Raw genomic sequence first — 15,115 nt, 5'->3', positions numbered from 1 at the left:
TGTGTGTGGGGGGGGGGGGCGGAATGGTGGGTGGGCTATTTGTGCATTTTTGTCTTGGTGTTGGCTATAAGAAAAGCTTTCTTGTATTGTTTGACATGCGCTACGTAGCGATCGCCAGTTTTTATGGCATATTATTAATATCAAAGCACGATACGCTGTGATGCTGCTGTTGCTCCTCTGCTGTTGATGATTTTGTCAATACTTTATTGTCGACCCATCGTTGCGAGCAAAGCTGTAGTCCTGACATTGATATCATGTGATGTGTACAGTAGTCGCTGTTCTTATTGTTTGTAGCTGGAAATGGGGTGTCGTGCCAACATGAAAATTTGTAACATTGTCTTTATTGTTGGTGGCTGGAAATACGGTGTGATGCGAACATTAATAAAGTCGTAACGTTGCCATGCATTGATTGTCAAAGTATTGCTATTGCTATAGTAAAGATGGTAAGGTTGGGCTACCAAGAATGTTCTTTTTTTGTTTAGGGTTGTTCATCCAATTAATACTTAACCCGGATATAACCACTGTAATGCAACAACGTTCTTGCCGTAGATAGTCCTTTGGCATTGTTAAACAAATTTTTACCAGTCATTCATAAATTATAAGCTGCTATCTCATAGGCTTGACAGAGTACTGAACCAATGTGGTACACTGTGTAATGACACAGGTCAATAGCTTTATTTTTGGCACTATTTCGGTGCTGTACTCTGGCATGACATAATGAACAACAACATGGTTTTTCGACCGCAATTCATGCCGCTTTCATTAAAAATTCCAGCAAGAAAAGATGGGTAAAGCATGCACTCTTGTATTGGCTTTGGTCATGCAACATGCTGCAGCCATCATGCTGCTTTACTAAAAAATAACAGGAAAATTGTGTATGTGGTGAAATGACTGACCTGAGCATGATAAATGCTGAGCTGAGCAAAATATACTGAGCATGCTGACCTCCCACAAGGCTGGAGGACTGACAAGTACATGTAGTTATGGTTGGATGGACAGAATGCAAGGAAGTGATGAAGCTGCCAGTGCACACCAGGCTCATGCTAAACATATTATTAAGTGCTGCCCAGGACACCAACGGCAATACTTTTCCACGTTTCTCAGCACCCAGCATCCCACGCAAGTTGAAGTGACTATGACATTGATAACTCAGAAGCAATGCTCGCCTACATACAATATTTGTGAAGACAGCACAATGTGCATCAATAATAAGATAGCTCTATATTTTCAGAATTCTTTAGGGAAAGACAATTTCGCAAAGCCATATAACGTGAGCATGTTCACTAATGAGTTTCACTCACCAGCCCCTACTGCCAAAGTGAATTGCTAATATAATGGCATGCAATAGATTGATTACATGCTGTAATACCTCAATAGATTCACAATGTTGGCAAGATCATAATGAAGTACCAGTACCAGTACTTGCCTTTGTACACCCCTGCAACATAAGCGCTAGTTTCTCTAAGTTTGCCAGCATTTCTTTGTCCTTTTCAAACATAAACATAGAGGTAGAGGCAGGCATCATTGTCAATAGGCATCAATATATCAGGCATGAATGTGTCACATTTTATTGGGAGTCAGTAGACTGAAGAATACCAAAACAATGTTTTCTCTCAGAAGAACAAACCTGGCACGCATACTCCCCATCACATCAATACCAATACAAGCCACTGGCACACACCACCAGTGATCACACGCATTTCGAGCCCCCCTCCCCCCCCCCATTCGCACTCTTTTGTCAAATAAGTGTGACCTCACAATTGCACGGTTCGTGGGACTATCAAATTGCAGGTTTTCTTACAATTTCCGCACAGATCTTCAGTCACAACATCGAACTTCACCGTGACCTTTCTTCGAAACAAAGTCCCAATTGGGGTTCATGTTAATGCCGCTCAAGAGGCTATCCTTGTAAAACGCAATTTTTGTTCAAGATCTAAACCTGTTGTACCATATGCGTGGAATACTTAGAGAAAAATATATCTAAAATTACTGTAATGTTTTCCTAATTTAATAATGCCTTGCTAACCCATAAACCAGTGCAAGGTTCCGTGCTCCGGTACACAAGGTGCCAATCGAGCAGTCTGTAAGACATACGTTAGTAGAAGAAAAAAACGCCGGCAGGCGAAAAAAGACAGATTCGCCGTCGCGTCTTTTTTTGTAGCTTCGGGAGAGTGCCCATGCTTTTTGGGTGCCGTACTTTTTCGCCGACAGTGGTGTTCTTTTTTATAACATTGACCTGTGGTCTAGAAATAAGAAAAAAGGCCCGTTCACGACGAGTGTCGCACAAATCGCAATTGTTCACGCTTGTGCTCTTGACACACATTCAGCAGTAAAATCTTACTGACAGCCAATCATCTTCCGCTGACTGTACCGCATGTGCAACATCATCGCCTTTGCAAATGTAGACCATGCTGTTTTGACCATGAACAAAAACAGCCTGTAATATCACGGGAATCTAATGACGTTTCTATGGCGTCATTTATCAGAAGGCGATTTGGAAGTTGACTGTAAATAAGCCTTTTTGTACTTTGCGGCCGTGTAACTCAGGAACCAGGGCGTTTTGGGCCTTAAAAAGGGCATATCCGTGAACTGCATCAAAATGTTCTCAAGATGGCTATTCTGAGTTGAAAGCGCCATACAAACGTGGGACATTCCCCTAAGTTAGATGAACATAAAAGCCTGCCTTGCTCCGTGCGACGTCGATGCAAACAGTAAATGCGCGGCCAGAGTACATGGCCTTCGACAGGTCCGCAACGTTGCTAGTCCTGGTTTTATCCCATAATTTGGGTGAGCTAAAGGCATGGACTGGACGAACAAATGCCTATAAATAGTCTTATTCGTACGCAAACTTACCCTGAATACGATAAGCGTGCTTCAGGTCTTGAATGTCAGCGCAAATACATGAAAACGGTCGCTTCCTGGTTGAAGTGAATGCTGAAACTGTCTAAAAACATTTCAAGAACTAAAACCTTCAGCGCCTTAATTCATCGTGGAACGGCTACTTAATCCCAGCTATTCTGTCGTGATCTTGGCCACGCTTTGTCGAGCGCGAGCCCCGCGAAACTCCCACTCCAAACTTCCGCGCATCGGCGCCCGCGCCGCCGAGAACACACACCGACATCAGCGTCATCTCTGGGCTCAGATGTGCAACTCGCGCTCGCCAGCGCGCCACCCGCAGCCGACACCTGCAGGGCCGTAAAGACGACAGACCTAGCCACAGGAAACTCATTGACCTTCGTTACAAGCAACACTTCGCGAGAGACGAGACTTTCGGCTTCAGGCAGATGGCATAAGCGGACTGGTCCGGCGGGCTGTCCCTGATTGCCCAGCAGCCACACATGCTACGGTTTTGTCTGACTTACGCTGGAACTACATCCGTCCCGTTATACTGGACTGTTCAGTGGCCAGCCGACAGCATTACTCGCCTTTCACGAAATGGACGTAAAATTGCGCCTATCAAACCCCGCAAGTGCAGTCAGCTCCTTTATCGGCATATCGTGTATCCATCGCCCCGCGTATAGGGAAAGCGCCCGCGTAAGCAGCCAGTGCGTGGCCAGCCACCGTCTCCTCCGCCCGTCTCCATCACGGACGCCTTACACGTTCACACAGTGCTCCGCTGCAGCCGACGACGGCCGGCCCTGGGAAAGATACGCGATGCGTTGACGGTCGTCGGAACAAAATGGGCTGCAGTAGGAAATTCCACCTCACGGTGTCGACGAGGCTGGCTATAGCAGAATGCCCGCGGCTGTTTTTCATTGAACTGAAGGCGTCCCGCAAGCGGTCCGAGCGCTGAAATCGCTGCAGACACCACTTGTTTGTTTCACAACTGGTAGAAAATAACCGGCCATCTTGTCCAACCGTAACATCAAATAGCTGTGCTTCCAGCATGGTCTTTGAAGTGAACTTCAAACTTGAACAAACAAGTCAACCAAAAAAGTGGACATCAAGCAAAATCTGAAGATTCACTTACACGTAGGAACGTAGGTTGTATCCAGGGAGCTAGAATCGCTTTTGAACTAGGGTGGGAGTAAAAAATTCCATCGCAAAAAGACCGTGCGGGAGTGAAAAAAATCAATTCACAAAAGATGGAACTTATGAGCTCGTGACTGATGCTTCAGCAAACAAAGACATCTATGTCAGGTTGGCATGGACGTAATATCAGGAACCTGACAAAACTATTTCGGCTTTTACCATCTTAGGCCATTAACGTGAAACAGAATACATTAACACACACTCGAGTGGGGGGGGGGGGGGGCAAATTGACACCCCCCAGGGCTTTTCCCAAATAGTTTCTGAACGGCGCGGCGTTGCCGCACCCAATTTTGCATAGCTGTAGAAAATAGCATAGCGGATCGTTTGAAATACAAATTTGAGATGTACCTTGTAAGGTCGCTGCCCTACGACAGGTCAAAGTCAGCACATGGTTTCAGCAAGGGCAATTTCTAGGGAATCGTTTAATCTGGTACAACAACGGAGTGTTTGACGAAGACATACATCTCTGAGATGCTTTCTTAGGTACCACAAATATTGAATGAGCAAATTACGCTGACCTAAGGTCAGGTAAGAAGGTCAGAACAAGGTCAAAACCAACCTGATTTATTACACTAGGGCTTGCTGTATGGGATAGTTTCTGGTGCTCATTTCGAATTTATTGACAGCAGGAACCACATTATACATCTTCAATTGACTTCTTAGAGGTCAGAACAGGCAATCGATCTAACGTGACCCGGGTCGGCCTTTTTGTTTTAGGAACGTACTGCCTAGCGTAACCTTTGCGATTTATTCAAATATAAATCTCAGGGCAGTCTTGTACCATTTTGGTCACTATGACCTTCAAAGAGTCAAACAAGGTCAATGACCGCAAATGGGCTTGGACCTTTTGCTTAGAGACAGTGGCCTATGTTCTGGGGGAACTCTGGAGACCAACCTGGAATTCGACCTTGTTTGACCTTATTTGACCTGAAGGTCATGACCTAGGAAGCTGAAACCGTAACGTGAGTTCACATATAGGTCAAGACACCCTGTAAATTTGGTGTCTCTAGCTTTCTTAGTTCCCGAGATCTCAGAGGGGGGTGTCAAATTGCCCCCCCCCCCACCCCCCACCTGAGCGAAGGCTGTCTAGCCGGCCAACCGGGAACGTGTTAAAGCATAGTAATTTCGTGGCAGTATTATGAGTATAACAAATTATTAACACCAAAAACTTGATGCTGCACTTTTCAATTCCCTTCCATAGCACTTTTAAAACAAAACAAAGCAAAGAAATTCAATAACAAAATAACAACAAAAAATTCAGCAAGCCTAAAACACTCAAACAAAAAACCTTAGACCCCTACACATCAGTCCCATCACCAAGCCAAACACAATAGACATACTTCTGGCTTCTGTTAAGATGGGGTCAGGGAAAACAAACACTTTGTCACTGTTTCTTACAAAATACCAATGCTTATTTCCATGAAAGTAGCCTATGCCTAACTTAAAGAGGCCTTGCATCATCTCATCCTTTATAACCTGTTTGTATCACAGCAGCAGTTGTGAGTTACTGATTCTTGCACAATTCCTATTGCCACTTGCCATGCACTTAACCAACTTAACCTAAATTGGAGTAGCCGATTAGCCTAAATTGGAGTAAAATCATCATCTCAACTCACCTATCTGTTGACAGCAGCACTTGTGATAAAAACATGATACCTAAAGCTAGTTTTTGGCTGATTTCAACTTGCATTCTTATTCAGTTCAATTGTGTATGCTTGTTGACATCAGGCAAGGTTGACAAAACACAAATCAAAACACTTTAAATCACTTTGAACAAGTTATTTTGATCGTCATGGTTAACCTTTCAAGGGCAATAATGGGCATGCTTCGCAAAACGATATCTCTTCTCCAAAAGTAACATAACTTTTAGATGACCATGCCAGTATTGCTGCTTGCCTTTTCAGCTGCAGCAAATGCATCCATTTGGGCTTGTTTATTCATATTTAATGACAAAGTTTGGGATGTTGGCTTTGCATTTTAAATGGGATGGTCTGACCATTTGTTACACACCAATATTTAACTCTTCTTATAATTGCTATGCAGCCTGAAGTATCCCTGTGTTAAAAATATAGTGCATATATACAATACAGCCATTTGCCAGTCAGCAAACCATGAAAACTATAAAAATACATCTGGTTAAAGCAGCCATGAGGGACCACTTTAAGAAATTTAGGGGCAACTAACCAAGAATATGGAACAAAATGAGCCCATTGCATGCCTTGTGGCATCATAATTTGTCTTATGACAAAACCCCATGGATTAAAACAGAAAATGGCAAGCTCTGGTTACCAATCATGTGTTGAAAGCAGGTAAGGTAAGCAATTACTTGGTCCACAGGAGACTTACTGGCTTCTTCCTGCTTCCCTCCAAAAACAAAATGTCGGTACGTTTTGCATGGTCTGCTGGCAGACCATGCAAAACGTCCCACTCACCCCCCAAATATAAATATCAATCATTCCCACCAACCTACGAGATTAAAATACGAAACAAGTAAGAGGTGTGCATGATGAACATCTCCAGAGGGCAGAATTTCGCAATCAAACACTTCTGTATTAGCTGCGTCAGGTCTGTCCCAAGGCCCTGTATGGCAGCATTACGATAGCCTTGCCAGGTAGCCTGGTGATTCAGACACTCGAAAGGCTTAGATTTATCGTTGTTGAGCACCACCATGAACCAAGAAAACGGTTAACCGAGGGCTTAAGAGGGCAAAAATGGCCGGTAAAAATAAGTTCGGTGCTTCAAATTGTATCCTTCTTTCCCTGTGAATTGCTCACGCATGGGTGCGTATCAAACATGTTTGGGCGGCTGGCGAATTAATCCAATTTATGTATGAAATGCGTACAAGTTTGCAGTTGGAGCATCTTGCAGAGAAATTGGTCAACATTTTAAGTAGCAGATAGTACCTTTAAAGGCAATCAAAAAGGAGGGAAGAATAAAGTGTTATCACACTCGCATGATACCAAGAAAACAAAAGTAGCTAAATATGTATCAAGACTGGTACTTTTCTCGCAAATTTTGTAATCAGCTGACTTGACTTAAAATGCGTTAACATGAGTGTTGAAATTGTGATATTCATCTGGTAAGTTTAATTTAGAAGACATTTCTTGTTCTTTTAACTTTTGTATTTCAGGAATGATGCAATTTAGTGGTCAATTTCCTCGGGAAAAATAAAAAAGTGGAGTAAAATTATCTACCAGGCCTTGCTGGTGTTTGCACTAGGCTCTGCTTTCGTGGTGTGGTGGTGAGACAAAACAATAAAAAATAGGGGATGCGTGAAATCCTTGCATTTGGTGCACAGCTGCAGATCGTGATGCACTTTGTAAACAAACCAAACTTAATGCGTGCAAGCGGCTGGGTTCGCTGGGGCTCTTGGGTTTGGAGGTACCTGGCGCCCTTGCTCTGTGCATACATAGACATGATTCAGGTGTAGGTGAGGCAGGACATGGCCATAGGTGTCCAGGTTCTGTGGAGCCTCGTTTATGCTTGGTGGTTTCAAGTGAGCTCGGTTATGGATAACATCTGGAAACCTCAGAAACGGGAATAGGGGTTGGCATGTGCGATTAGACAATGTCAGGCAGGAGTGAAAAATTCACAAAATATGGGGAAAAGGAGTGAAAAATTCCTCATCATAGTGTTGCTTTACACCCAAAGTCGGCAATTCTAGGACACTGGTTGCATCAGCGTATTGTCATTTGTGGTTCAAAAACTCTCTTGATGGAATGATTTGGTTGCACCTTCAGTGAAGTCCCATGGCTGTTGTCGTTATCATGGCACTGCGAAATATTTCTAAGCTCCAAACATGCTTTGTATGTCTGTGGAGGATGCACTGCCCAATCCTCAGCAATGTCCTGCATGCGGCGATAGATAAACACCCCGACAGCGAGACAAACACGCTAACAGCGAAATGTCCCCCAGGAGCTCAGCACCCTGGGCATACACAGCATCCTTTCCCTCACGCGAGACGTCCCACTCCGGGCGTCGTCTGCCGCTGACGGCGGCAATGACCATAATTGATGTCTGCCTGGCGTGTCCGGCGGACAAGGCGACGCTGGCGCCCCCACGTCCGATCTGGTCCCTTGGCGACCTCGAGACGCCGGCGGCGACCGTCGCAGAGCGGCAGCTGCCGTCGAATTACTCGTCGAGTTCACAGGCCGAAATTTTGTGTGCATGCTTGTACACCAGACAACGGCGATAATTCGAGTAATTATTCTACCTGTAATACCAACAGCGACCTAATCATTCCGTAAAGTCATAACTTCGTGATTGTTGGAAAATGCACTACCTCTTATTTATGGTCAAAACCTCAGCACATTTTGGCTTATTTCCTTCGCATTAGCGGACAAAACATTTTCACACATTACAGGGACCTGTCCTGTTGTTTAAATGCCAGGAATTCTGTAATATCAAGTCTGGACTTAAGCTGCGTTGCCCTTTTCAGCCACCACGACCATCTCAATACTCTTCATATGAGGCCATCAGGGCTGTCACAGTGCATAATTGGAATTGATGTAAAAGTTACTGCTGTTGCTTTGGACTTTTCACTGAAGGCAAGATTAAGGCGACATTAAAAATGCTGTTCTTGGTAGTTTCTCCGCACAAAGCTTCAAGTGTTTTTCAGATCAATTTTCTGCCTGAGTTCTATGGAATTTAGTAGAGAATTCAAGCTCCGTATCTTAGCCAAAATATCTACCCTTCATTTGACATGATCAACCAACCATTGGGTAAAATGAATTTGCACCATACACATACATTTTGTGTCTAGCCATCCAGGATTGCGCCCAGAAAGTTAGTTGCCCTGTACACGAAAGAAAAACGACGAAGACCTGCAAATTCAACGTCGGCAATCCATACCGTTGGAAGGCACCGCAAAATACCAGGTGCACGACCTTTCAAGTCTGTTCAGGAAGTTCGGAACATGCTGATATTCATATACAGACCTGTATTCACTTGACAGCAGATATTTGAAACACCTGAAAATTTGCACACAAACGCAGCGTGATCTTCTGATTGTATCGCATGCGTACAGAAAACGAAGGCTGGCACGTTAGTTTACGGATGTCCAACTCCCATTATCGATCAACGGGGTTGTATCGAGTGTCACTTAAGACGGACTCTTTCGATATCCGCAACAAATTGTACACAAATAGTTTCCTCTTGACGAAGGCATGAATACGCCTTATCCCGCTACCAATCCGTCTCATCAGCTCTGTCCGGCATATCGTGTTCCGTCTACGCTCAAAGCCAATATCGTGCCGTACCGCTGATCCCCGGCCCGTGACGTCACCATCGCCGCCGACTGGTCAGTGACGTCAACATCGCCGCCGACGATCCGCGTTCAGCCGGTCGAACGGAGGTCCGTCGACCCGGCGCCGTCCAGCCGCTGCTCGGCGGCGGCGGACACGGGCCCCGGCGAGCGGAGGTGACGCGGCCACCGCCTCCGCACACCCGTCCGAGCGAGCGAGAGGAGCCCCCGCCCACGGACTGCGTGGTCAGGCGACCGCAGGTCCGCCGCCGTCAAACGCACGACTCACCTCGGGGGCTCAGCGGCGGCATGGTGCAGCCGCTGGCATCGTTGAAATGCTGTCGGGAGCTGCTTTCCCTCAGTTGGGTGTAGTTTTCATACAACTCAGCAGATGTGCGTGTCTTACTTTGGTTCCGTCATACTGTACACCAAATGGTGGTGGAATAGCACCCAGCCGCAACAAAAATGTTTTTACTGTTGACATCGCTAGTTAACTTCCGTCCGCGTGCCATTGACTGCCTCCGTAATGCTGGGCGTCTGTGCCCCTGCAGTGCAGTATTTATGACACCAATCGAAACCAAATTGCTTCCGTCCAGACTATTGATCGCCACTTCTTCTACGAACCCACAATTAGCCGGCTCCAGCCCTCAGGGTGCTGTAATTGCTCAGTCCAGGGAGCGGGAGTTGGAGGGGGACTTTTGTGGAGGATATCCCGGACCTAGAACGCATCCCGGCGCATTCTGGGCTATTCGCACACGAACGGTCAATGCTTTGGCCAGCGATCTAACGCTGGTAATGTGTCACGTGCTGTTGTCGGGACGGTGGGATAGTCACCCCATTCTGCGGTTCAGAGCCAGAGAGTGAGCCACCAGCGATCTAACGCTGGCGGTGTGTCACGTGCTGTTGTCGGGACGGTGGGATAGTCACCCCATTCTGCGGTGCAAGAGCCAGAGAGCTCTGACCAGGGCAGACGCCGTACAGGTCCGTGTGAATGAGTGGTGGTATTGATCGGGGTCATAACTGTGCGGTGTGCATATTACACCATAATCCACATACTCCGCCATTGGCAAGGGCACAGCCATTATTTTTTTAATCATCGCTCTGATTCACCGTTTCTCATGCCAGGGACTGATAGGGGAGGAGGGTCGATGCGACTCAGGGACTGATGGGGAGGAGGGTCGATGCGACTCAGGGACTGATAGGGGAGGAGAGTCGATGCGACTCAGGGATGACAGGGGAGGAGGGTCGATGCGACTCAGGGACTGATAGGGGAGGAGTGTCGATGCGACTCAGGCACTGATAGGAGAGGAGGATCGATGCGACTCAGGCACTGATGAGAAGGAGGGTCGATGCGAGCCCCTGGCGTTTCAAAACTAATGAAGATAGAGCTCAACGCGGAAAACACCAGTGGATTGGTCTCGATGAGATCTCACGTTTGTCGTTAGTTGGCCCCATTGTGCAAGATCAAAGGCCAAATTCTCCAGAACGTCGCATTTTTCAGCTTTACAACATCCTACATAAAAAGCCATGCCTTGTGGCGACACAAAAACTAGTCAGACGAGTTTTGCGTTTGATTTTTAGTGCAATCATGTGCATTTTTATGGTTTGGACCAGACGTTTATGCTATATGTCTCGGTTAATGCAACAATGTGGGCCAGCTGTGCGCGTTCGGCAGTGCGCGTTTGAATTTTCTCCTCCAGTGGCTTTGAAGGCATGAACTTGTTAAAGCATGGATTCCATCAATGCTTTAGATATTTCCTTTTGTGGATGTGATGTAGCCACATGTGGGCACACACAATGTGGTCACCACGCCAGAAGAAATCTGAAAAATCAAAATGGAGAATTACGTCAAATTAGCTCTCAGACTCGTTATATCTTCAATCGAAATCCATACCGGACCAACGCTGGTTCATACGCTGCGTACCGGTGCCGTCTACAGTCCGCCTTCGGTGCGCAGTCCCTGCGCCAACACATCGCTTGGCCTTTTCTCTCAAAACACTTCAATTTGGTTCCCATCCTGTTCTCATGTGCTCCTCTTCGAATTTATGCACAATACAGAATTATCCAGCTCAGGGGTGCAGCAAGAGCTTTGGCAAGGTGGCACAGGATTAAAGGGAATGTTCCACATCTGAAGATATTGGGATAAGCATCAGACATGATGGGAAAAGTTTCCTTGTAACTACTGGTCAGCTTTCAAGATCCAAAAACGACCCTAAGAAGCAAAATTTCAAAGTTCGTAAAAATGCGCGCCATCACGTCATCGTTTGATGGTGTCATGGAATGGCTTTGTGACGACAGCAATACCTGGCGGCATCTGGCAGCCAGACCTAAAGAATACCTTGAAACGCAAAAAGCTGACGCCGGTCGGCTATTTTTGTCGCGGAGGCTGTGTCGGGTGGTGGATTAGTGGATGTTTCTTTGTGGATTTTTTGTCTTGGTACTGGTCGTAAGAAAAGCTTTGGAAGACTGTCTGACATACGCAACGTAGCAATCGCCAGAGTAAAGCATCAGATATGATGGGAAATGATTCTTTGTAACTATTGGTAAGCTTTCAAGGTTCAAAAACCACGCTAAGTAGCACAATTTCAATGTTTATAAAAAATGGCCCCATTACGTCATTGTTTGATGGCATCATGAAATGGGTTTGTGACGACAGCAAATCCTGGCAGCATCTGGCAGCCAGACCTAAAGAATACCACGAAACACACGAAAGCTGACGCCAACCGGCCATTCTCGTCGCGGGGGCTGTGTTGGGAGGGGGTGGGGGGGGGGGGGGGGGGCGGATTAGCGGGTGGGTTATTTGTGGATTTATTGTCTTGGTGCTGGCCGTAAGAAGAGCTTTCGTGAACTGTTTGACATACGCAACGTAGCGATCGCCAGCTTTTATGGCAGATTATTGATATCAAAGCACAATATGCTGTGCTGCTGCTGTTGCTGCTTGGCTGTTGATGATTTTGTCAATACTTTATTGTCGGCCCATTGTTGCGCGCAGTGCTGTAGTCCTGACATTGATGTCATGTGATGTGTACAGTAGTCACTGTCTTTATTGTGTGTGATTGAAAATGGGGTCTCATGCGAAAATTACCAAATTTGTAATGTTGCCATGCATTGATTGTCAAAGCATTGCTGTTGCTATGGCAAAGATGGTAAGGTTAGGCTACCAACAATTTTTTTTTCTGCTTAGGATTATTCATGTAATTAATAGTTAACCCTGATATAACCATTGTGGTGCAACGGCATTCTTGCCGCAGACAGTTCTTTGGAATTGTTAAATAATGTTTTACTTGTCATTCATAAATTATAAGCTGCTACCTCATACGCTTGTCATAGAGTATTCGACCAATGTGCTACATTGTGTAATGACATTGGTCAAAGCTTCATTGTGGCATTATCTCAGTGCTGTACTGCGGCATGACATAATGGACAACAATATGATTTTTCGACTGAAGTCCATGCTGCTTTCATAATCAATTCCAGCATGAAAAGATGGGTAAAGCATGCACTCTTGTATTGACTTCCCATCTGACATATGACTGACCAAAAACACATGATACGATATACAAATCACTTCCAGCAAAGCGGACAACCAATAAGTGGCATCACTTGGTCAGCCTACTTCGGGAATCCAGAAAACGAAGGTGAGAAACATGCAAACACATCTTTCACTTCCATGGTCATGCAACATGTTGCAGCCATCAGGTTGCTTTATTAAAAATAGCAGGAAAATTTTACATGTGGTGAAATGACACTGCAAACGTGCTGACCTTGCACAAGGCCGGATACATGACAAGTGCATGGAGTTATGTTGGATGGGATGCAAGGAAGTGATGAAGCTGCCAATACACACAAGGCTCGTGATAAACATATTATTAAGCGCTGTCCAGGACACCAACAGCAATACTTTCCACCTTTCTCAGCACCCAGCATCCCACGCAAGTTACGGTGTCTATGACATTGATTACTCAGGAGCCATGCTCGCCTGCATGCAATATTTGTGAAGACAGTACCATGTGCATCAGTAATAAGATAACTCTATATTTCTAGAATCCTTGAACGAAAAACAATTTTGCAAAGCCATATATTGTGAGTCTATACTGAGCATGTCCGTTAATGAGCTGCACACACCAGCCCCTACTGCTGAAATGAATTGCTGATATAATGACATGCAATGGATTAATTCATGCTGTAATACCTCAGTAGGTTCACAATGTTGGCAAAATTACAACGAAACACCAGTACCAGTACTTGCCTTGTACAACCCTGCAAACATAAGTGCTAGTGTTTCTCTCAGTTTGCCGGCATTCCTTTGTCACGCTCAAACACAAACATAAGGGTAGAGGCAGGCATCAATATCAATAAGCATCAATATATCAGGCATCAATATCTCACATTCTATTGGGGTTAGTAGACTGAAGAAATGCAAGGGAGTGATGGAATGCAGGGAAGTGATTAAGCTGCCAGTGAACGCAAGGACCATGATGCAAATATCGTAAGTGCTACACAAGACACCAACAGCAATACTTTCATTTTGTGGATGATGTGAATTTTGTATGCAGGCAACCATTGTTTGTAAGTCATCAATGATATAGTCACTACAAATTGCGTGACATGCTGGGTTCTGAGAAAGGTGGAAATGCAAGAAAGTGATTAAGTTGTCAATGCACACAAGGCGTAGGATAAAAACATTTTGAAGTGCTATCCAAGACACAAACAACAATACTTTTTCACCTTTCTCAGCGCCCAGCATCTCACGCAAGTTACAGTGACCATGACATTGATGACTCACAAGCAATGCTCGCCTGCATACACAATTTGTGAAGACATCATCTCTGATCTGCATGCAAGATGCAATGCAAGATGCAAGACTGCATCTGATGACAAGACACTCTGATGCAAGACTCTGCATCAGTAAAAATACAGCTCTATATTTTCAGAATTCTCTCGGGAAAGACAATTTTACAAAGCCATGTCATGTGAGCCTATACTGAGTATGTCCATTACTAAGTTGCACGTACCAGCCCCTACTGCCAACATGAATTGCTGATATAACGGCATGCAACGGGTTAATTACATGCTGAAATACTCCAATAGGCTCAAAATGTTGGCAAATCATAATGAAGTACCAAATTGCCTTTTTACATCCCTGCAACATAGGTGCTAGTGTTTCTCTTAGTGTGGCAGCATTCCTTCGTCACGTTTAAACACAAACATAAAGATAGAGGTAGGTATCCATATATCACATGTTATTGGGAGTCAGTGGATGGTATGACTTTGATCAAGTTTCGACACCGATGACCGAAGAAAACTGATTCGCAACGCTGCAAAGTGGACCTTCGAACCGAGCCGGCCCAGTCCGGCACAACAGAGGTCGGCAGCGCGAAAAACGTGACTAGCTGATTTGATCTGTATCGGTGCGCTATCATGGCTCATTTGTGGTTTGCTCGGACAAGAGAGCCTGACAACATCCCCGACACGGAGGATTTGACGGGGTTTAACCAGCTGACGTCGCCGGTATTGAATGTTGGCTGCTGAATCAGCTGGCATCCGAGCGTGTTGAGACGCTCCCTGGTCTTGACCCATCCGGATCCACAGCGCAGTGTCGTGTCCGGCGCCAGAAATGTGTTTAAAGGGAATATTTCACCTTGATGTGGGGTTTTGAACTGAAATACCTATATTGAGGACCTTTTGATGCAATTCACGACCATGCCCTTTTAAAGACCCAAAACGTTATGGTTCCCGAGTCACACGCCCGCAAAAGTTGGAAAAGGCTTATTGGGAGCCCTCTTCAAAGTCGCCTTGGAATTAATGTAGTCATAAAAACGTCATAAGATCATCGCCGTT

Source organism: Pollicipes pollicipes, unplaced genomic scaffold, assembly GCF_011947565.3.
Source record: "Pollicipes pollicipes isolate AB1234 unplaced genomic scaffold, Ppol_2.1 Scaffold_6686;HRSCAF=7923_pilon_pilon_pilon, whole genome shotgun sequence".
In the NCBI taxonomy this organism is placed as follows: Eukaryota; Metazoa; Arthropoda; class Thecostraca; order Pollicipedomorpha; family Pollicipedidae; genus Pollicipes; species Pollicipes pollicipes.
This window is presented reverse-complemented; position numbering follows the sequence as displayed.